This window comes from Schistocerca nitens, chromosome 1, assembly GCF_023898315.1.
Source record: "Schistocerca nitens isolate TAMUIC-IGC-003100 chromosome 1, iqSchNite1.1, whole genome shotgun sequence".
In the NCBI taxonomy this organism is placed as follows: Eukaryota; Metazoa; Arthropoda; class Insecta; order Orthoptera; family Acrididae; genus Schistocerca; species Schistocerca nitens.
In genome coordinates, this window is record NC_064614.1 from 301,773,734 (window position 1) to 301,796,898 (window position 23,165).

At 41.6% G+C, this 23,165-nt stretch overlaps 1 protein-coding gene across 1 annotated transcript in view; it reads right to left on the reverse strand.

Annotated features, from left to right (window-relative positions):
- LOC126235528 (RNA/RNP complex-1-interacting phosphatase) overlaps window positions 1-23,165 on the reverse strand; it is a gene marked incomplete at its 3' end in the record, with an annotated part of 492,423 nt that overhangs the window by 239,892 nt on the left and 229,366 nt on the right. The gene's annotated exons all lie outside the window — the stretch shown is intronic.

A 23,165-nucleotide genomic window follows, 5' to 3' on the forward strand; every position in this document is an offset into this window, starting at 1 on the left:
TGCTTTCCTTTCATGCCCTTCGACACTCATAACTGCAGTCTGGTTTCTGTATGAATTGCGAATAGCCTTTCGCTCCCTGTATTTTATCCCTGTCACCTTCAAAATTGCAAAGACTGTAATCCAGTCAATACTATCAGAAGTTTTCTCTGAATCTAGAAATGGATTGAACGTAGGTTTGCCTTTCTTCATTCTATTTTCTAAAACAAGTCGCAAGTCAGTATTGCCTCGTGTGTTCCTAAATTTATCCGGAATATAACCTGATAATCCCGGACGGGCCGGCCGGAGTGGCCGAGCGGTTTCCAGGCGCTACAGTCCGGAACCGCGCGACCGCTACGGTCGCGGGTTCGAATCCTGCCTCGGGCATGGATGTGTGTGATGTCCTTAGGTTAATTAGGTTTAAGTAGTTCTAAGTTCTAGGGAACTGATGACCTCGGAAGTTAAGTCCCATAGTGCTCAGAGCCATTTGAACCAATCCCGGACGTAGCCGTCTGGCCCATTATCAGGTTACAGGGGGAGGGTGGGTTCTTCTTCAGCGCGAAGCTGATTCGTTGGTTTTTACTAACTCCTCCTGTCACATTGTGTTTCCAACATCCGTTTGAGAAAATGTTTGTAATGTCCCGCCTCGAGGCAGCACCTAACAGAAGCGCTGTAAGAAGGGAAAGTAAATGGACGATGAGAAAGCCTAAATTCTGCTCCCGGTTGGCTGAAAGGCCTGTATGTTAAATAATTTCGTGGAGTGGTTTGGCACTCGTGGAACTTGAGCGTTGGCCGGCAGCCCTCGTGGGGCGAAGAAATTGTGTGACCTCTGGAGTGGAGGTGGTGTTTTTCATTGTGCCTACCAGTAGTCGGGAGTAGATGAACCTTCGAAATGAACCAAGTTAGTCTGTGCAATTCAGAAGGTTGGGTGAGCACTTTCCTGTTTTTCTCGGCGAGCGTTGCCGTTTAATGAGTGTGCACTTGTTTGGTAAAAGAATGATGCTGAGCATGGCGTGTGAACACTAAAGTAAATAACTGGAGGTGTGTTGGATAAACGTGGCAGACTTGGCTACGGTTAACTGATACCCTAAAAATGTAATTTGTTTCAATGCTAAAAGTCACTGATGCGTTCGTCCGCCTCTGCCTCTTATGCAAGCAGTTATGTAGTACGAAATCTCATTGACTGAAGTAGAATTGTCTTCAGTGATGAGTCCTGCTTCGAACTGAGCCCCAATGACTAGCGAAGATGTGTCTGGAGACGTGCCAGACAGCACCTGACCGTCGCCCGCCATACGGCCCGTCAACCAGGACTGGTGGTCTGTGGTGCCATTTCAGTTCTAACACTACCCCTTCGGTTGTCATCCGCGGCACTATTACAGCAGGCACTATTACAGCACAGCGGTGCATCGACATTCTACGCCCTGTTCAGTTGCTCTTCATGGCAAGCCGTCCTGGGCCTACATTTCAGCAAGATAATGCCCGCCCGCACACGGCGGGTATTTCTATTCCTTGTCTTCGTCAAACCATACCGTGACCAGCAAGGTCGCCAAATCTCTCCCCAATTAATAATGTTTGGAGCATTATGGGCGGGCCCCTCCAAGCAACTCTGGATTTTGACTATCTGATGCGCGAGTTGGACAGAGCTCGATACGATATTCCCCAGAAGGACATCCAACAACTCCATCAATCAGTATCAAGCCGAATAAATGCTTTCATAAGGGCCAGAGGTGGACCAAATGCGTTACCGACTTGCGCAATTTATGAAGCACTTTCCCTGGAATAAATCAACAATTTTTCTGAAACTGTAATCATTTATTTTTCTACATGTACATCACATCCACCGATTTTCATTATATTCGGGTAATAACTTTCTGTTGCGTAGTTTTGTGTGTCTTATAGTGGATGCTCTACAATGATCATGATAAACCGTTATCATCTTTTAGAGTGATCTAGCAGGCCCGAGTTGTTAACATGTCCACTGCAGACAGAGAGCGTAGCATGACTTCAGCTCTAAATATATTACCTTTCTTCCTGATTTCCTTCAAAACAGTCTTTAAAACATTTAAAAAATACACACATGACAAACTTCCAGTAGGTTTTAACACACCCTGAAATATGTGATATTAAAACTAATCACTATGACTGAGTTAGCAGTATGATACTGCACATTTAAGGGATACGTTCACAAATATTAGTATTACTGTATACTAATCTGGGTAACGCATTGTAGCATAGTAGGCGGCCGCTGTAGCCGAGCGGTTCTAGGCGCTTCAGTCCGAAACCGCGCTGTTGCAATGGTCGCAGCTGCCTCGGGCATGGATGTGTGTGATGTCCTTAGGTTAGTTAGGTTTAAATAGTTCTAAGTCTAGGGGACTGATGACCTCAGATGTTAAGTCCCATGGTGCTTAGAGCCATTTGAACCATTTTGTAACATAGTATTGGACAGTATGTAAAACAGCATAGAATTTCACATACATACTATAATGTGTTATATACGTGCAGTATTAAGAAATGTAATTATGAATGCCAGAATGCTATTTAAAACACACCAAAATGATTTCAAAAAATGGCTCTGGGCACTATGGGACTTAACTTCTGAGGTCATCAGTCCCCTAGAACTTAGAACTACTTAAACATAACTAACCTAAGGGCATCATACACATCCATGCCCGAGGCGGGATTCGAACCTGCGACCGTAGCGGTCGCGCGGCTCCAGACTGTAGCGCCTAGAACCGCTCGGCCACCCCGGGCGGCAAAATGGTTTCAATTTGATGTGGACGTCACTTTTTGTACCACCTTGACATTACGGTGGTTGTTTAGTTACTGAAAAATTGGGTATTTTAAAGCAACACTACGTACATAAATCTTCAACTCCACTGTTGATCAGGATGTAATTTTTATTTTCACGAAAACCGTAAAAAATGAACCCAGGCCTGAATTTGATTTCTGACAGTTTTTTTTTTTTCCAGTAACCTCCACACTTACTTGAGTCTGAATGATGCGTCCGAGTGAAGAGTAACTTGAAGAGGCCAAAATTAAACAAGAAATGTCTCTATTTCAGTGAATAATTGTCAAAAGTAACTTCCCGTGTTACAAGTTAGTTTGGCTAGAAGAGATTACTGTCAACAAACTTCAAACTGTCTGCTATTGGCTACATCTGCCGTAATAGTTAATTACTGATGACTGGCATTCGCTCCAAGTGAACAGCAACAAAGATTAATTAAAATAACTAAATATAGGTAGCAGTGCGAGAGTAAAGATCAACTACATCCTCACACAGAGCCGCGCTCATGAATGTTTACGGTATCTCCTGTAGCGTATGCAACCCAAATAACAAACGTTCGCCGCGGACAACCTGCAGCACAGGCTGCCACGCGTATAGATCACATCTCTTCTACGTAGCTACAAAAAAAATTACACGCCTCTAGTCGAAGCTGAACTGGTAATAATCTTAATCAGCACGTTACGGAATTAGTTTTACACTACATTTAGTTTCTGGAGGTATTAAGAGAGGCTGCTAAGATAATTCGGACTCCAACGAAAAGCACAGAAAAGTACGAACAAAAGCAGCAGCAATAGAACGCTGTAGAAAGTAAGTAGAAAAAACGAAAATCATTACCAGTATGGGTAACAGTCACAATATTTTTAAAATACATGAACTGTAACGGGGAATGTGTGCTTGGTCTTTATAATTATTATTACAAATTGCTTTTTCCCTCTTTACTCTCAGGGTGTTGGGCACAACATACCATTTAAATAAATCAGTGAGTGTCTTCGTATTCCACATTATTAACTAGCCAAATAAAATACGGAAAAAAGCGAACAAGAGCAATTTTTTGCACTTTAATTCAAATAAAGAGGCCACATACCGAAAGAAAGCACATGTAACAAGTACTCCGAGGTGTCCTGTAAGAGGAAACTATATATCTTCTGGTCATTTAAAAAAGTAAAATACAACCGAACGAAATGGCGCGGAGATTAACGCACTGGATTTGCTACAAAAGGAACTGCGTCTGTATTTCTCTTGCAGCCATCCTGATTTACTTTTCTTTGATAGACCTAAAAACCATTTAAGACGATGCCCGCGACCGTTCACATTGCAGTTCTTCTCCGACTAATGATGACTTCGTCTTTGATAAACTTAACGGGTTATTGCACTGAATCTTTACCTTAAGCATCTATGAGAAGACTAATTAAAATTCATAGTGAAGGTTCTATAACAACAAATTTAAGCACTAAACGTGATTGCCACTTAACGTCACACGGCCATAAGGTGACAATGTTTCAAATGGCTCTGAGCATTATGGGACTTAACAGCTGAGGTCATCAGTCCCCTAGAACTTAGAACTACTTAAACCTAACTAATCTAAGGACATCACACACATCCATGCCCGAGGCAGGATTCGAACCTGCGACCGTAGCAGTCGCGCGGTTCCAGACTGAAGCGCCTAGAACCGCTCACACACAGCGGCCGGCCCGTAAGGTGAAGATTATCGAGATAATAGTACCAGAAAAGTAATAGAATAGTTGAAGTCATTGTCAAATAAATCTCAACAAGATACTGTTCTGTCGTGCCATTATGGTGGCAATTACTGAATCATATTTCTGAATAACAATTTGTGACGTTGCTGACGCCACCTGTGACACCGAAGATTTTCCCGAGATACTGCTGTCAAGCACTATTTAGAGTTTTGGATTTAGAGAAATGCATAAATATTCACAATTCATGTTACACACATCCAGAGGCCATAGAGTGGACTTAGTAGATCAAGTTTTACACAAGAGCCCATGTCCGGAAACGTCATCTTACGATGCTACAGAGCCTCAAAATTATAGGCGCCGGCGCCTGTAAATGTATGTAATACACAGGCTGATTCCGTCACGATGTTCCAGACCTCCAAGGATGATGAAGGATAAATTCATCTACTTGTGGTAAGGGTCCCTGGTTCGGGAACGAATGAGTAAAGTTACAAGCGAAAATCATTCTGATACCTCTTGAAAGTGGAATCCATTCACCGGCACTGCTGTTACTAACATTGTGTGGTAGGCAACTATCAGAGGTGATAGTGAGGACCAAGACAAGATAAAATGTCTAGCAAACATGGGTTCTCAAATGCCTACCTGAGGAGCTATGAGCACTCGTTCATCTTCGTATGAGTGACACACACCCACTCCATTGAACAAGTGTTCTCAGATCTTAGGATACGCATTTCACAGTCACTGTTTATTAGACATTTTTTTCTTGATCAGGCCATACTACCACCTCTGAAAATTCCATACCCAACATTTTTAGCAACAACAGTACCGGTACATGTATTCCACTGTCAGACATATGAGAATGATTTTCGCTTGTAGCTTTCGACTCGTTCCTTTCCGAACTAGGAGCCTTACCTCATATTGATACATATATCTATCTCCATCATCCTTGAAAGTTGGTAAGATCGTCACGGAATCAACATGTATATCACATACGTTTACAGGCACCGGTGACTGTAGCTCCGACACTGTCTAGCATCAAACGGTTCAAATGGCTCTAAGCACTATGGGACTTAACATCTGAGTTGTCAGTCCCCTATACTTAGAACTACTTAAATCTAACTAACCTAAGGACACCACACACATCCATGCCCGAGGCAGGATTCAAACCTGCGACCGTAGCAGCAGCGTGGTTGCGGACTGAAGCGACTAGAGCTGCTACGTCCACAGCGGCCGGCCTGTCGAGCATCGTCGGATGATATTTCCCGATATGGGTTCCCGAGTAAAACCTGATGTACAGTGTCTTCTGTACAGTTTGTGACATGAATTGTGAAATACCTGTATACTTTACCGTTCTGAACCGACAATGCTTTACAGAAAGAGGCTTAAACTTCATAAACGTACAATATGTCCAAAAAGCCATTAAATTGATAACAACACACGTGTAAAATATCGCGTTACACTTAAATTATCAGCTACACCGTTAACACACACAATGAACAATGATGGTTTTGACCAGCTTTTCTCTTTTCTGTTGATTTTCAGTACAAAGGCTCCAGCAGGCCAAGAAACACAACAATCACAGTGCAGTAGACATCATTTTTATAAAAGCGACAGTAGGGTAGTGAATAATCCTCAAAAGGAATACAAATGAGGTTACCACAGTTTCTGGCTTTTACAATACCATGCGTGAAAGACCCGAGATAAGTTTCACACGGCCGACGCTTTCAGAAACCCTACAGGAGGACGGTGGTTTTGTTCAACGAAGCAGTTACACGGCTAAACAGGCTTTCAAAAATTAGCAAACAGAGTACATGCAAACCGAACGAATATCGGTAAAAGGTACACACAATGGGAGCAATACAGCCAATGGCATATTGTAACAGTTCCCTTTAACAGTTTGAGCAGCAACCCTTAACTTGAACACATGCATCCACTCCCAGTACTACCGTATCTTAACGACGTTGACTGCTCCCCTAGCGATAACAAATTAACACTTGTTGCTGCTACCGCTCCAGAGCCATCATATTTCATGACGGGAGGTGGTTACCTCCTGGATGGTGGATACCTCTTAATGTCGTGTCGCACCTTCTTCTGCCCGGCGTACAGCAGCAACCTGACGTGGCATGGACTCAACAAGTCGATGGAAATCCCTTGCTGAAATACTGAACCATGGTGCCTCTACAGCCGTCCATAATTGCGAGAGTGTTGCCAGGGCATGATTTTGTACACGAATTGACCTCTCGATTATGTCTCATAAATGTTCGATGTGATTTACGTCGGGTGATCTGGGTGGCCAAATCGTCACTCGAACTGTCCAGACCGTTCTTCAAACCAAACGCGAAAAATTTTGGGCCGGTGACGAAGGCACAATCTCATACAGAAAAAGTCCATCGTTGTTTGGAAACATGACGTTCCTAAATGGCTGCAAAGTAGCCAAACATCCAAAGGACCCAGTCCATTCCGTGTAAATACAGCCCACACCATTACGCAGCCATCACCAACTTGCACAGTGCCTTGTTGACAACTTGGGTCCATGGCTTCGTGGGGTCTGCGCCACATTCTCACACTACCATCAGTTCTTACCAACTGAAAGCAGGACTAAATGGTCACGAGCCCAGGAGAGGTGCACGAGGCGATGTCGTGCTGTTAGCAAACGCACTCGAGTAGGTCAGCTGCTGCTGTAGGCCACTAACGACAAATTTGGCCACCATGTCCTAACGGATAAATTCGTCGTAAGTCCCACATTGATTTGTGCGGTTATTTCATGCAGTGTAACTTGTCTGTTAGCACTGACATCTCTACGCAAACGCCGCTGCTCTAGGTCATTATGTAAAGGCCGTCGGCCGCTGCGTTGTGAGAGGTAATGCCTGATATGTGGTATTCTCGGCACAATCTCGACACTGTGGATCGCGGAAGATTGAATTCCCTAACGATTTCCGAAATGGGATGTACCATGTGTCTAGCTCCAACGACCATTCCGCGTTCAAGGTCTGTTAATACCCATCGTGCCGTCATAATCACGCTGGACACCTTTTCACAAGAATCATCTAAGTACAAACGACGCTCCGCCAATACACTGAGCTTTTATTCCTGGTGTACACGATACTACCGCCTTCTGTATATTTACATATCGCTATGCCGTGACTTCTGTCACCTCAGTATTCTATGGGCTACATGACGACGTTAACGGACCGAGGAAGCCTGAAAACAGTACCCCAGTATCCCTGTATCTGTCCTGGGATCTTTCCCCTCCAGTGCTCAACGGGTTGGAGTTGGGTTGTTTGGGGGAGGATACCAGACAGCGAGGTCATAGGATTAAGGAAGGACGGGGATGGAAGACGGCCGTGCCGTTTAAAAGGAACCATCCTGGCATTTGCCTGGGGCGATTTAGGGAAATCATGGAAAACCTAAATCAGGATGGCCGGACGCGGATTGAATCGTCGTCCTCCCGAATGCGAGTCCAGTGTGCAGGCCACTGCGCAATCTCACTCGGTAGTGCTCAACGTTCTCAACTATATCGTACACCTGGCAACAGCCCAGTTTGGCAGACAACTCGTCGCAATGTACAGTCTTAGACAATAAAACTGACCGCCGGCCGGCCGCCACAGAGACTAAGTCCGAGTCATTCACTTAAGGTGGACAATAAAACTGACCGCCCCTGACAACTCTAAGTCCGGCAATCTGCACAATCTGGCAACACTGTAAGATGCGGAAGTGTCAGGAGGAAGTGTTGTCTACTTCAGAGACGTTGTCGGACTATGTGAACCCGTGGTCTAGTGGCAAGCGTCGTGCGTTCTAAACTTATAGTCGCCTGTTCGCGTCCAACTGTATTTCTTTTTTTTTTTACCACAGTCGGTCTAAAGTTATGAGTCTGACTGAACATCGAAGATAATTCGCTTAACATTCTACCCACCGGCAATAACAAGTATTCCAGAAACAATTCCGCACGATAGCTCGTGGCTGCGCCGCGATCATAACAGCTTACGCTCGAGCGTTTCCTCGCGCTGTAGCGGCTACCGGCTACCGGCCACCGGCCAGAAGCCACCCGCCGCCTGAAATCCGGCGCCGCCCAAGTGAACGCGTCGCGACGCTCTCAGTGTGTGTCTCAACTGTCATTTTCGAATTTGAAGTTCTAGTTATCATCTGGCAGTTAAGCAATGGATTTTGCAAACTTGAAAATCATGAACTACAGTTAATCATTGTAAAATTGAGCCGCAAGTGGAAATAAGTGTAACATCTGCAACACATCGTTTACTTTTGGTATAACAGAGGGGTGAATGTAGAGGAGGCAGCTAGAAAGATTTGAATTGTGTGTGGAGCGAGTGCTTTTGGGAAAAATACGCCAGAAAAAGATATTCTTGTTTCAACAAAGATCGTTCTGGCGTGAATGATTTTCCACATTAAGGAAGTCTCGACTACTGATATATGTGATGGATTACCATTTTACCATCATGCGACATTTGCATTCAACAGGCAAAGTTCAGAAGTCTGGTGTAGGAGTACTGCATGCTCTAATTCGAAACAACAAAAATCAACGGAGTGACTGTTATTGAACGTCAGGTCGCTCATTGAGCATTCGTATGCAGTACTGTTACTGGTGACGTGTTATGATGCCTTTATCGTTAACTTCCTAAGAAGAAATGAAAGGCTGAGCCCCTCCAAAAGACATAAACTCGAGCAAAGAGTAGTGTGAACATAATATTTTACATCTGATAGCTCCAAAAGTGTGTTTTGGGCTACGAATTCTGCCCCAAGGGCTGTGTGCAACACAGCTGGAATTTGTTGCCAACAACTGAGACACCTTTCGGTCTCAGCATAAGAAAATCGAGCAATACAACTACATCACATGTGCTACTGCATGATAACGCACTTCTTGATTTGAGAAACAAAACTATCCAGGAGATGGAAATTAAAGTCGTCTCTCAGGCACTTGTGTTGATAAAGAAGTCCTCTCTCAAGCACTTGTCCCTCTCGTCATATATTCGTAAAGATTTACCTTTCCCGCTCTGGATCGATCAACCGTCAACGCAATTCATTTCTAGACGAAAATACTCTTAAAACTACTCTGGTATAATGATATCGTTGGAACCAGTAGGTTTCTACTGGCGTAGAATTTGTAAACAACTTTAGCATTGTCAGATCGTTTTAGATATCGTGAAAGAAAATTATTTTGCTGATTAATTTCTCTTTGATGATTACTGTTGCGTTTAGTAAACTAATGGAAAATCCAATTAAAATATTCACTGTACTAATACAAATTAAATTCAGCTTACTACAGAAACATCACGACGGCAGACTATCTTAATAAAGCATTAAGTATCTGTAAGACGATTGAGCCTATTTTAACACGAATTAGTAGGACATTACCGACTTTTGACTTCGAAAAGATCTGTATTTACTTCATTTCCTGTATCATTCGCAATTATTATGATAATGTGACATTTCATAGATAAAATTATGTATTCACAACAACAAAAAATATGTCGTCATTATGAATTTGGCAGTACCGTAAGGTTTTCGCTCTGACACTAAGGGTTACTGAAAGTAGCAAGGCGCACTTTGCTCGAGCGTTGTCTTACGATTCCCATATTGTGTTTGTATCTGCCTGCTTGTAGCTCTGCTACAAAAGAATTAGAAATCTGGCTTTCAGCGAGTCTCGAAAGGCGAACGAAAGCAGCTTGCACCTGATAGCCAAACATATTTCTTGGGAACAGGCTACTTCCTAAAGTGGGAAGACATTCTTTTGTGGTTGAATTGTTGGCAAATGTCAGTCAGACGTGTGCCGTTGGTCTACGCGTTTCGGTGTGTTGAATTTGTACCAATGATTTTTCTACAGGTTTTTTCTGTCCAAAATAGAGAGTTGAAGTCACCCATTAGTATTTTCACGTCATCTTGGTGAATTTTGCTCATAGTATTTTCGAGTGTATATCTTTTATAGGGGCTCTGAATGAGCATAGTCATAAGTCGATTGTTGATGGATGCGATTTCTTTGACAGAGTTGATGATAGATCTGTGTTCGAGAAATGCAGTGCCGAAGATTGATACACCTTTCGCTATCTTTTGTTGCATTATGCTCTTGAAGATGCCATGGTTTCCGCAATGCAAGTTTTAATTGTCAATTAATCGTGGTTCTTGAAGAGCAAGGATGAGAATTTTTTGGCGGACGATTTCATTTGTGAGATTATTGAGGTTTCTTGTTTGCATCAATGTATCGATGTTTAGTTTTTAAATGAATGTTTTCTGCTTGTAGGGAAATTTACCAGAGATCTTGATATTCTCTGCCGTGCTAACCTGGACTCCCCAGAGTGCGAAAATCGAACTGCCGCCTATCGGTGGCCAGGTTGTGTACCACCTGGGGTAAAGTTACCTTTGCTTGCATAGTTGATGTTTTCTTGCGTTTCATTGGTTTGGCCTGTGTGATACCGGGACCAGACAGGACCAGAGGGTGTTGAAGGCTTTGGAAGCAAATATTTTCAGCCAAGCTCATTGAGCTAACAGACGGTGACCGGAGTAGCGGTGATTTTCACTCAGATGTGTCTGGATTTTGGGTTCAAAGGATTGAGCAGCCGTTCAGGAGGGGAGGGTTTCCCCTATCGGCCACACGGGATTATTATTATTATTATCTTTACTTTCTCAGACGTTAAGTCTGGTTAGGAATGGAGTGACGCGGACCTTTATCAAGCGTCACTTCCTTTTTGCTGTACGGTATATGTTATATTGCATTTAGGAACTTTCGGGTAATTGAACATGTATCAATAATTACGGATTTCTGTAATTGTATATATATGTTTGGATGTAGCTGTATTGCATTGATGTATTGGTGGATATTGTGTGGTATGACTCCTGTAGTTGATAGTATAATTGGTATGATGTCAACTTTATCCTGATGCCACATGTCTTTGACTTCCTCAGCCAGTTGGATGTATTTTTCAATTTTTTCTCCTGTTTTCGTTTGTATATTTGTTGTATTGGGTATGGATATTTCGATTAGTTGTGTTAATTTCTTCTTTTTATTGGTGAGTATGATGTCAGGTTTGTTATGTGGCGTTGTTTTATCTGTTATAATGGTTCTGTTCCAGTATAATTTGTATTCATCATTCTCCAGTACATTTTGTGGTGCATACTTGTATGTAGGAACTTGTTGTTTTAAAAGTTTATGTTGTAAGGCAAGCTGTTGATGTATTATTTTTGCGACATTGTCATGTCTTCTGGGGTATTCTGTATTTGCTAGTATTGTACATCCGCTTGTGATGTGATCTACTGTTTCTATTTGTTGTTTACAAAGTCTGCATTTATCCGTTGTGGTATTGGGATCTTTAATAATATGCTTGCTGTAATACCTGGTGTTTATTGTTTGATCCTGTATTGCAATCATGAATCCTGTCTCACTGTATATATTGCCTTTTCTTAGCCACGTGTTGGATGCGTCTTGATCGATGTGTGGCTGTGTTAGATGATACGGGTGCTTGCCATGAAGTGTTTTCTTTTTCCAATTTACTTTCTTCGTATCTGTTGATGTTATGTGATCTAAAGGGTTGTAGAAGTGGTTATGAAATTGCAGTGGTGTAGCCGATGTATTTATATGAATAATTGCTTTGTGTATTTTGCTAGTTTCTGCGCGTTCTAGAAAGAATTTTCTTAAATTGTCTACCTGTCCATAATGTAGGTTTTTTATGTCGATAAATCCCCTTCCTCCTTCCTTTCTGCTTAATGTGAATCTTTCTGTTGCTGAATGTATGTGATGTATTCTATATTTGTGGCATTGTGAACGTGTAAGTGTATTTAGTGCTTCTAGGTCTGTGTTACTCCATTTCACTACTCCAAATGAGTAGGTCAATATTGGTATAGCATAAGTATTTATAGCTTTTGTCTTGTTTCTTGCTGTCAATTCTGTTTTCAGTATTTTTGTTAGTCTTTGTCTATATTTTTCATTTAGTTCTTCCCTAATATTTGTATTATCTATTCCTATTTTTTGTCTGTATCCTAGGTATTTATAGGCATCTGTCTTTTCCATCGCTTCTATGCAGTCGCTGTGGTTATCAAGTATGTAATCTTCTTGTTTAGTGTGTTTTCCCTTGACTATGCTATTTTTCTTACATTTGTCTGTTCCAAAAGCCATATTTATATCATTCCTGAATACTTATCTTTAATAATTGGTTGAGTTGTTGATTGGTTGCTGCCAGTAGTTTTAGATCATCCATGTATAGCAAATGTGTGATTTTGTGTGGGTATGTTCCAGTAATATTATATCCATAATTTGAATTATTTAGCATGTTGGATAGTGGGTTCAGAGCAAGACAGAACCAGAAAGGACTTAATGAGTCTCCTTGGTATATTCCACGCTTAATCTGTATTGGCTGTGATGTGATATTATTTGAATTTGTTTGGATATTAAGTGTGGTTTTCCAGTTTTTCATTACTATGTTTATATACTGTACCAATTTAGGATCTACTTTGTATATTTCCAATATCTGTAGTAACCATGAGTGGGGTACACTATCAAAAGCTTTTTGGTAATCAATGTATGCGTAGTGTAGAGACCTTTGTTTAGTTTTAGCTTGATATGTCACCTCTGCATCTATTATCAGTTGCTCTTTACATCCTCGTGCTCCTTTGCAACAGCCTTTTTGTTCTTCATTTATAATTTTGTTCTGTGTTGTATGTGTCATTAATTTCTGTGTAATGACTGAAGTTAATATTTTGTAGATTGTTGGTAGGCATGTTATGGGGCGATATTTAGCTGGGTTTGCTGTGTCTGCTTGATCTTTAGGTTTCAGATAGGTTATTCCATGTGTAAGTGTATCAGGGAATGTGTATGGGTCTGCAATGTAACTGTTAAATAATTTAGTTAGATGTGAATGTGTTGAGGTGAACTTCTTTAGCCAGAAATTTGCTATTTTATCATTTCCAGGGGCTTTCCAATTGTGCGTAGAATTAATTGCTCGGGTGACTTCATGTTGCAAAATTATCACTTCAGGCATTTGTGGTATCATCTTGTATGAGTCTGTTTCTGCTTGTATCCACCGTGCATGCCTGTTATGTTGTACCGGGTTTGACCATATGTTGCTCCAGAAGTGTTCCATGTCTCTTATGTTTGGTGGATTGTCTATTTGAATGTGTGTGTTATCTATTGTCTGGTAAAATTTCTTTTGGTTTGTGTTGAATGTTTGGTTTTGTTTCCTTCTATTTTCACTTTTTTTGTATCTTCTAAGTCGTTTGACCAATGCTTGTAACTTCTGCTTCTTTTCATCTAATTGCTCCATTGCTTCTTGTTGTGAGATTTTACCTAACCTTTTTCGTTTTTTGTCTGATATTTCATTTCTTATAAATTGTGTTAGCTGTCCGATGTCTTTTCTCAGTTTTTCTATTCTGATCTGTAGCCTGTGTTGCCATGCTGGTTTTGTGGGTTTCTTCTGTGTGTTGGTTGGTTCTGATCTCTGCCTAGTGTGTATATTTAGTGTAGTGAGTGCTCCTACATAAACCAGTAGTTGTAACTCTTCCATTGTTGTATTTTCATTTATTTTGTTGTGTATGATTGTGTTGATTGTTGTTATTGTTGTTTCGACTTGTGGGTTATTTGGTGGTCTATGCAAGAATGGTCTAATGTCTGTATTTGTGTCTTTGTATTCTATATATGTCAGCTGAAATTTCTCTTCTATATCTAACATGTGTGTCACTTCGTGTTCTATTTGTGCTTGTTCTGGTGGCTGTCTTAAGATGTCGTTTTCCTCTGATTGTTTAATTGATGTGTGTTGTTCTTTGTTTGTTTGCTCTGGGATGTTTGAGTCCATTACTGTATTTTCTTCTTCTTCTTCTGATTGCACATTATTTTGTTCTAGTATTTGTTGTACTTGTTGTTTGATGTTTTCTAATTCTGACTGGGGTATCCTGTTATTTTTGATTATTACACGGATCTGATCAGCTAGTCGTTGTTCTGTTAAAAATTTTAATTCTGGGTATCTGGTAATAAATGTTGCCATTGTAAGAGGTGGATCTGGTGTTCCTGCAGTTGGTGGCCTGGAGAGTTTCGTAGACCGTGATGTCATCGCTTTTCGCACCTACCACATTGGAGAAATTGCTAATAAAGACTTCGGAAAATCTGTATATACCTCTCCTTCCTCATTATCCCTCTACACTAGAAATAGACGTAAAATTAATGTTAATGAATCTGTATATATTTGGGTTAAAGGTAAAGGATGTTGTGAATATGTAAAGTTTGTGGGAGACTGTATTGTATATTTTTATAAATAAAGTGATCTGTAGCGTAGCCCAAATATCTGTAGCGTAGCTGAGAACCTGTAAGCGTACATCTAGGATCTGTCGGCATAGAGTATGTAACAGCATGTTCCATGTTAAAGTTCTTATCAGTTTGACCTTTGACCCCATCGCGCGAGTCTGGCTTACGCAATCGTGGCAGCGCGCCAGCCGCACACTGGCCTGACAAACAGCGTACGCTATTATTATTATTATTATTATTATTATTATTATTATTATTATGTCATCAGCAAATCTGATATGGAGTATCTTCCCTCCACTGAAATAGGTGTGTATTGTTCGATTCAATATTTCCAACAGATAAATATGGGTTATAATTACGTTACATTGCTGCTAGTCGACATATTTCTCACTTTTTCTTAGACAGTTGCTAGCTGTTACTCCATCAAAGGAATTTATGAGCGCAGCATGGTTGCAGTACAGACGTTCAAATTATCCGATTTCTGTAATTTCATTTGGATACAAGATCGTCCTAATCGGATTCAGCCAGTCAGTCTTAATGTGGATATCCGACTACGACTCTCATCATATGATAGACTGGGTAAACCAAGTTCTTAATCGGACTGTTGAATTCAGATCACTTATCTATGACAGGGCCTGAAATCTTAAACACTGTGGAAAATAATAATTTAATGTGCTTATTACAAATACGTTATTTAAATATAAATATATGAACTAACGAGATAACAATGTATTTACAGGAGCAGAGACCCATCCATCATAGCAGGGCAGTGCGAGATTGGTCTCAGGGCCAAGAGAGAATAAAGCTGTTGCCGTTTGTTCCACGATCACCGAACATCAACCAGATAGAGAATATGTGGGCAGAGGTAACAAGGTATTTGCCACGTGTCCCTACAAATGCAAGCGACCTTTGGACGAATATAGAAAACGTATGGTGGGAAGTAAACCATCACGCTACACTGTCGACGACTTAATGAAATCAATTCCCCTACGCCCTCGAAAAATCTTACTTCATGATCGTGGGTGGGTTGGTTACTAAAAGTCAGCATTTGTCATCCTCACTGGAATCAATGACTGTTTGTGTGTGTGTGTGTGTGTGTGTGTGTGTGTGTGTGTGTGTGTGTGTGTGTGTGTGTGTGTTTTCGTGTTAACGCACAATCTGAATCAATAATATTAACATTAGAGAGACAACCGACAATAAATATTGCATCAAATATGACTGTAAAGTATTTTAATGCGTTGGGAAGTTACAAACTGAATTTTTACCCATCCCACGTCCTGCGTATTACGTTAAGTAAGATGTATTAACTCCATACTATCGTTAGCAGAGACAGTGCGCTCTTGATGTCGAGGCTCGCGACAAGTGCAGCAATTAGAAGTGCCCAATGCCGCCGCGATTTGTTTATGTTGGCTGAGCGTGGACACTGCAGCAGACGCTTCGCCCTAAACAGAAAGAAATCACCTTTGCTGTGACTGCAGTGAGCGGATATCACTGCCTCCGTGTTCTTATAGTAACCAACGTGAGACTCTACTCACAGGTGCCATGGAGCAACTGCAACGGGTATCACGTCATTAGTCATCAGAATATTAACCAGTGATGAAATGTCCACTCTATTTGAATCCCAAGAAAATAGGAACCTTCTCACAAAGGAATGTGAGGTGATATCAAAATTTATCCAACATACAAAAATTAATTGCAGGGCTTTCATGTATGCAGTAATAGCACACAGGGAAATATTATGTCTTGGAAGCGTATATTTCATTTCCTCTTCTCATATTAACGCCCTTGTTTTAATATGAAGTGAGAAAATAAACACGAAAAACTAAAGTTCATGAGAAGCATATAAGTCATTTCCTCTTCTGATATCACAACTTTTGTTTTAGTATGAAGTAAAAAAATAAACAGTTTAGAGTTCTGAAGCATAATATGACACCAGATTCTTATCGTAGGCGCTATCGGAAACGCCAAAAGCAGGGAGCTGTCCATTCTTTTGTCCAACAGTCTGTTTCCTTTCATGTATTACTCCCGCTAGGAGATTCTTATTTAAGGACTTGTGGGCATCAAGTTCTTCAGCAGAACAAGCCTTATGTTATTGTGCTAATTACGGTATGGAAAAAATGCAACACAGACGAGTAACGCTAGAGCAGTGAGGATATTTGCACATGTGTGTATTCAGCAATGACTGCCAGCTGCCACAAAACTTCACAGAATCCTTGCGGCAGGCAACACAACTGTGCGTGCACTTCAGATTTCATTCAGTGAGACGTCAGGAGATGGATGAAAACGTCAAATTAACGTCGCTTTCCTAGCCGTATTCAATCCAGAATGAGGTGTTATTAAGGTAGTTGAGCGTTCTAGCAATTACACTTTTGTGATTCCCGTATGAGTATTTCGATAGCCAAAAGAACCCGTTAGTGTGAAACTATCGGGAACTGCATTATATCGCCGGCCGCGGTGGTCTAGCGATTCAGGCGCTCAGTCCGGAACCGCGCGATTTCTACGGTCGCAGGTTCGAATCCTGCCTCGGGCATGGATGTGTGTGATGTCCTTAGGTTCGTTAGGTTTAAGTAGTTCTAAGTTCTAGGTGACTGATTACCACAGATGTTAAGTCCCATAGTGCTCAGAGCCATTTTTTGCATTATATCAAACTGGAAGAACTTGAGACAGTACGTGGTCTCTTCTCTTCGCTGGGTGACCTATTACTGTTACTTAGCATTCTGTCCGTCCAAGTCGTAATGCAAATGGAACTTCAGAGGCGCTTTCCTCTATTTTTGACAAACATCAGCAACCTGTAATCACTGAGAGTCACAACTGCGTGATGGTAATGGTTCAGGTTTTCAGTAGTTGTGGTGGTGTTATGCTGTCTAACTGCTTACAGTAACGTTAATGGTGGCGCACATAATTTAGCGCTGACTACCTACTTAAGTAAAGATAGCGTTGTGGCGTAATCGCTTGTCTTTATTTGGCCTCAGCTTGAGTAATCCGATTCAACGAACATAGTACTCCAATCGCGGGCTCCTAATACAGTATGACTGCAGAGATTATCGTGCGGGTATTACATTAATTCTGCAATGAAATGCGTAACAAATCTTACTCTCAGCTATGCAGCTGGAATGACTCATTACACAGGTACTCCATGTTGCACTTGGTTAAGTGATCAGTTCGCTGCAATCCTGCTTGTACTGTTCGTAAATACTCGTATACTTCAGAAATGGTTCAAATGGCTCTGAGCACTATGGGACTTAACTTCTGAGGTTATCAGTCCGCTAGAACTTAGAACTACTTAAACCTAACTAAGCTAAGGACCTCAGACACATCCATGTCCGAGACAGGATTCGAACCTGCGACCGTAGCGGTCGCGCGGTTCCCGACTGTAGCGCCTGGAACCGCTCGGCCACCCCGGCCTGCATACTTGTCTACTGACCATTCGTTATTTGACTAAATATGAACTACAATCTAATCAAATACTTGGGGTGAACCAAATACTAACACAATCCTGAACGGCTGCTCAATCCGTTGAACCCAAAATCCAGACACATCTGAGTGAAAATCACCGCTACTCCGGTCACCGTCTGTTAGCTCAATGAGCTTGGCTGAAAATATTTGCTTCCAAAGCCTTCAACACCCTCTGGTCCTGTCTGGTCCCGGTATCACACAGGCCAAACCAATGAAACGCAAGAAAACATCAACTATGCAAGCAAAGGTAACTTTACCCCAGGTGGTACACAACCTGGCCACCGATAGGCGGCAGTTCGATTTTCGCACTCTGGGGAGTCCAGGTTAGCACGGCAGAGAATATCAAGATCTCTGGTAAATTTCCCTACAAGCAGAAAACATTCATTTAAAAACTAAACATCGATACATTGATGCAAACAAGAAACCTCAATAATCTCACAAATGAAATCGTCCGCCAAAAAATTCTCATCCTTGCTCTTCAAGAACCACGATTAATTGACAATTAAAACTTGCATTGCGGAAACCATGGCATCTTCAAGAGCATAATGCAACAAAAGATAGCGAAAGGTGTATCAATCTTCGGCACTGCATTTCTCGAACACAGATCTATCATCAACTCTGTCGAAGAAATCGCATCCATCAACAATCGACTTATGACTATGCTCATTCAGAGCCCCTATAAAAGATATACACTCGAAAATACTATGAGCAAAATTCACCAAGATGACGTGAAAATACTAATGGGTGACTTCAACTCTCTATTTTGGACAGAAAAAACCTGTAGAAAAATCATTGGTACAAATTCAACACACCGAAACGCGTAGACCAACGGCACACGTCTGACTGACATTTGCCAACAATTCAACCACAAAAGAATGTCTTCCCACTTTAGGAAGTAGCCTGTTCCCAAGAAATATGTTTGGCTATCAGGTGCAAGCTGCTTTCGTTCGCCTTTCGAGACTCGCTGAAAGCCAGATTTCTAATTCTTTTGTAGCAGAGCTACAAGCAGGCAGATACAAACACAATATGGGAATCGTAAGACAACGCTCGAGCAAAGTGCGCCTTGCTACTTTCAGTAACCCTTAGTGTCAGAGCGAAAACCTTACGGTACTGCCAAATTCATAATGACGACATATTTTTTGTTGTTGTGAATACATAATTTTATCTATGAAATGTCACATTATCATAATAATTGCGAATGATACAGGAAATGAAGTAAATACAGATCTTTTCGAAGTCAAAAGTCGGTAATGTCCTACTAATTCGTGTTAAAATAGGCTCAATCGTCTTACAGATACTTAATGCTTTATTAAGATCGTCTGCCGTCGTGATGTTTCTGTAGTAAGCTGAATTTAATTTGTATTAGTACAGTGAATATTTTAATTGGATTTTCCATTAGTTTACTAAACGCAACAGTAATCATCAAAGAGAAATTAATCAGCAAAATAATTTTCTTTCACGATATCTAAAACGATCTGACAATGCTAAAGTTGTTTACAAATTCTACGCCAGTAGAAACCTACTGGTTCCAACGATATCATTATACCAGAGTAGTTTTAAGAGTATTTTCGTCTAGAAATGAATTGCGTTGACGGTTGATCGATCCAGAGCGGGAAAGGTAAATCTTTACGAATATATGACGAGAGGGACAAGTGCTTGAGAGAGGACTTCTTTATCAACACAAGTGCCTGAGAGACGACTTTAATTTCCATCTCCTGGATAGTTTTGTTTCTCAAATCAAGAAGTGCGTTATCATGCAGTAGCACATGTGATGTAGTTGTATTGCTCGATTTTCTTATGCTGAGACCGAAAGGTGTCTCAGTTGTTGGCAACAAATTCCAGCTGTGTTGCACACAGCCCTTGGGGCAGAATTCGTAGCCCAAAACACACTTTTGGAGCTATCAGATGTAAAATATTATGTTCACACTACTCTTTGCTCGAGTTTATGTCTTTTGGAGGGGCTCAGCCTTTCATTTCTTCCTAGGAAGTTAACGATAAAGGCATCATAACACGTCACCAGTAACAGTACTGCATACGAATGCTCAATGAGCGACCTGACGTTCAATAATAGTCACTCCGTTGATTTTTGTTGTTTCGAATTAGAGCATGCAGTACTCCTACACCAGACTTCTGAACTTTGCCTGTTGAATGCAAATGTCGCATGATGGTAAAATGGTAATCCATCACATATATCAGTAGTCGAGACTTCCTTAATGTGGAAAATCATTCACGCCAGAACGATCTTTGTTGAAACAAGAATATCTTTTTCTGGCGTATTTTTCCCAAAAGCACTCGCTCCACACACAATTCAAATCTTTCTAGCTGCCTCCTCTACATTCACCCCTCTGTTATACCAAAAGTAAACGATGTGTTGCAGATGTTACACTTATTTCCACTTGCGGCTCAATTTTACAATGATTAACTGTAGTTCATGATTTTCAAGTTTGCAAAATCCATTGCTTAACTGCCAGATGATAACTAGAACTTCAAATTCGAAAATGACAGTTGAGACACACACTGAGAGCGTCGCGACGCGTTCACTTGGGCGGCGCCGGATTTCAGGCGGCGGGTGGCTTCTGGCCGGTGGCCGGTAGCCGGTAGCCGCTACAGCGCGAGGAAACGCTCGAGCGTAAGCTGTTATGATCGCGGCGCAGCCACGAGCTATCCTGCGGAATTGTTTCTGGAATACTTGTTATTGCCGGTGGGTAGAATGTTAAGCGAATTATCTTCGATGTTCAGTCAGACTCATAACTTTAGACCGACTGTGGTAAAAAAAAAAAGAAATACAGTTGGACGCGAACAGGCGACTATAAGTTTAGAACGCACGACGCTTGCCACTAGACCACGGGTTCACATAGTCCGACAACGTCTCTGAAGTAGACAACACTTCCTCCTGACACTTCCGCATCTTACAGTGTTGCCAGATTGTGCAGATTGCCGGACTTAGAGTTGTCAGGGGCGGTCAGTTTTATTGTCCACCTTAAGTGAATGACTCGGACTTAGTCTCTGTGGCGGCCGGCCGGCGGTCAGTTTTATTGTCTAAGACTGTACATGTTGCCCTATGCAGTTCAACAATCTGCACTCTTTCCAATTCGGTGAGCCATTAATATTTGTGTGGAAAGCGTATCAGAGACAAGATGCTGCTCGTTTCGTAGCGAATGAGACCGAGTAAGACCACTGCATTGCAGGCTCTGTATTAAATATTTATCCAGTGCACAGCCGACAACGGAAGGCGAAATAACAGTGTAATTTTCCTGGTCACTAGAGCTTTCGTCAATGCTCAGGGCTATACCTCAACTTTTTTCAAACCTTTCGTGGAATGAAGGCATTCTACACTGGCGATGTAATCCTTCCACTGGATACAAGACGTCAGGCCCAGTGGCCCACTTACTGCTGTTCGATAGGAATGGGCTACATGGCGATACTGGGTGGCACAGACGTTCTTTGGCCTGCACTCCTCCATAGCATCCAAATCACTGTTACACAATCACTCACACCAATCATGCACAGGACTGAAAAAAGTATCCCAAATTCATACAGGTCATTGTATGGTCAAAGCTAGAAAAAACATTTCTAAATATTTGACTGGAAACAAACCTTTTCAGATGTGCTGCATTCTTTTCCACGATAGCCTGTCTACTGACACTATGGGAGCTCCATGTAATACCACAAATAGTTAAACTTCGTGACACTTCTACCTCACAATATTGCGAGCTTGTGTAAACGCGCCTGTCCGCCCTTGTATTTAGGCACATGAACGCACGCCGCTGTAACGTGCTCATGTTTTTGAGATTGGCATTCATCAATGTTTTTAAATGTCCCTACAACCAGATATCCAGAGGATTAAAGTTCGGGTGAAGCGGTTTGCTATGGAAGTGATCCTCCTCGACCAATCCATCAGTCACTAAAAATTAATGTTACGCATTGCCGAACGAAGCGCAGAGAACAGGGAAAGGGGGATTATACGGTCGTGGATAAATCTCATCCATCGACTTTCTGCAACGTTAAGGTTCCCTAAGAGCGCGTTATATTTCACGCGGTAACTGCTGACAGCAGCCATTAGCGTGTGCGGTAAAGTGCATGGTCCAATTAGTTTCTTACCAACAATACCCATTGACATTAATCGAACCAGAAGCCTTGCCTCAACTATTTCTTGAGAGCTTGCACGTCTCGTAATTTATTATATCACTCTGTGTGAATTCCATCTCATCTGTAAATAAAATTCAAGGTGTGAAATTCTTATCTTAGTATCTGTCTTACAATCCTTTGACAGAACTGTAACATGACACTGTGGTGTTGTGGTCTATGAGGCTACACACGCTGAAATAGAAATGGATAAAGTAGTCCCTCATTTAGTTTTGAGCACTCGAGATCTTGGTTATTGCTTTCATCAGCTGCAATTCTTCACAGAGTTTCAGAATAGTCTTCTGTTCACTTCAATACTCGTTCCCACATATCCGGCGAGCGAACAAATGTGCGATAACCAGGCCTACTACGATCCATTGTCCTAGTTGAGAACAATAACGAATTTGCAGGTAACTGGTAAAAACAACGGAGTATTTTCTTTAATCTGAAGATAAGAAAATGGCTCTGAGCACTTTGGGACTTAACTTCTGAGGTCATCAATCCCCTAGACTGGCTCTGAGCACTATGGGACTTAACATCTATGGTCATCAGTCCCCTAGAACATAGAACTACTTAAACCTAACTAACCTAAGGACATCACACAACACCCAGTCATCACGAGGCAGAGAAAATCCCTGACCCCGCCGGGATCAATCCCCTAGAACTTAGAACTATTTAAACCTAACTCACCCAAGGACATCACACACATCCATGCCCGAGGCAGGATTCGAACCTGCGACCGTAGCCGTAACTTCTATGACCGACATCAGCACCACAGTCAGTGAACTAAGAACAAACAAGAGTGAGAAATGAACATCAACAAGAAGAGGGCCTACACCAATGACTACTCAACATTCTCAATACAAGTGAAACTATCTACAGCTTAAACAGT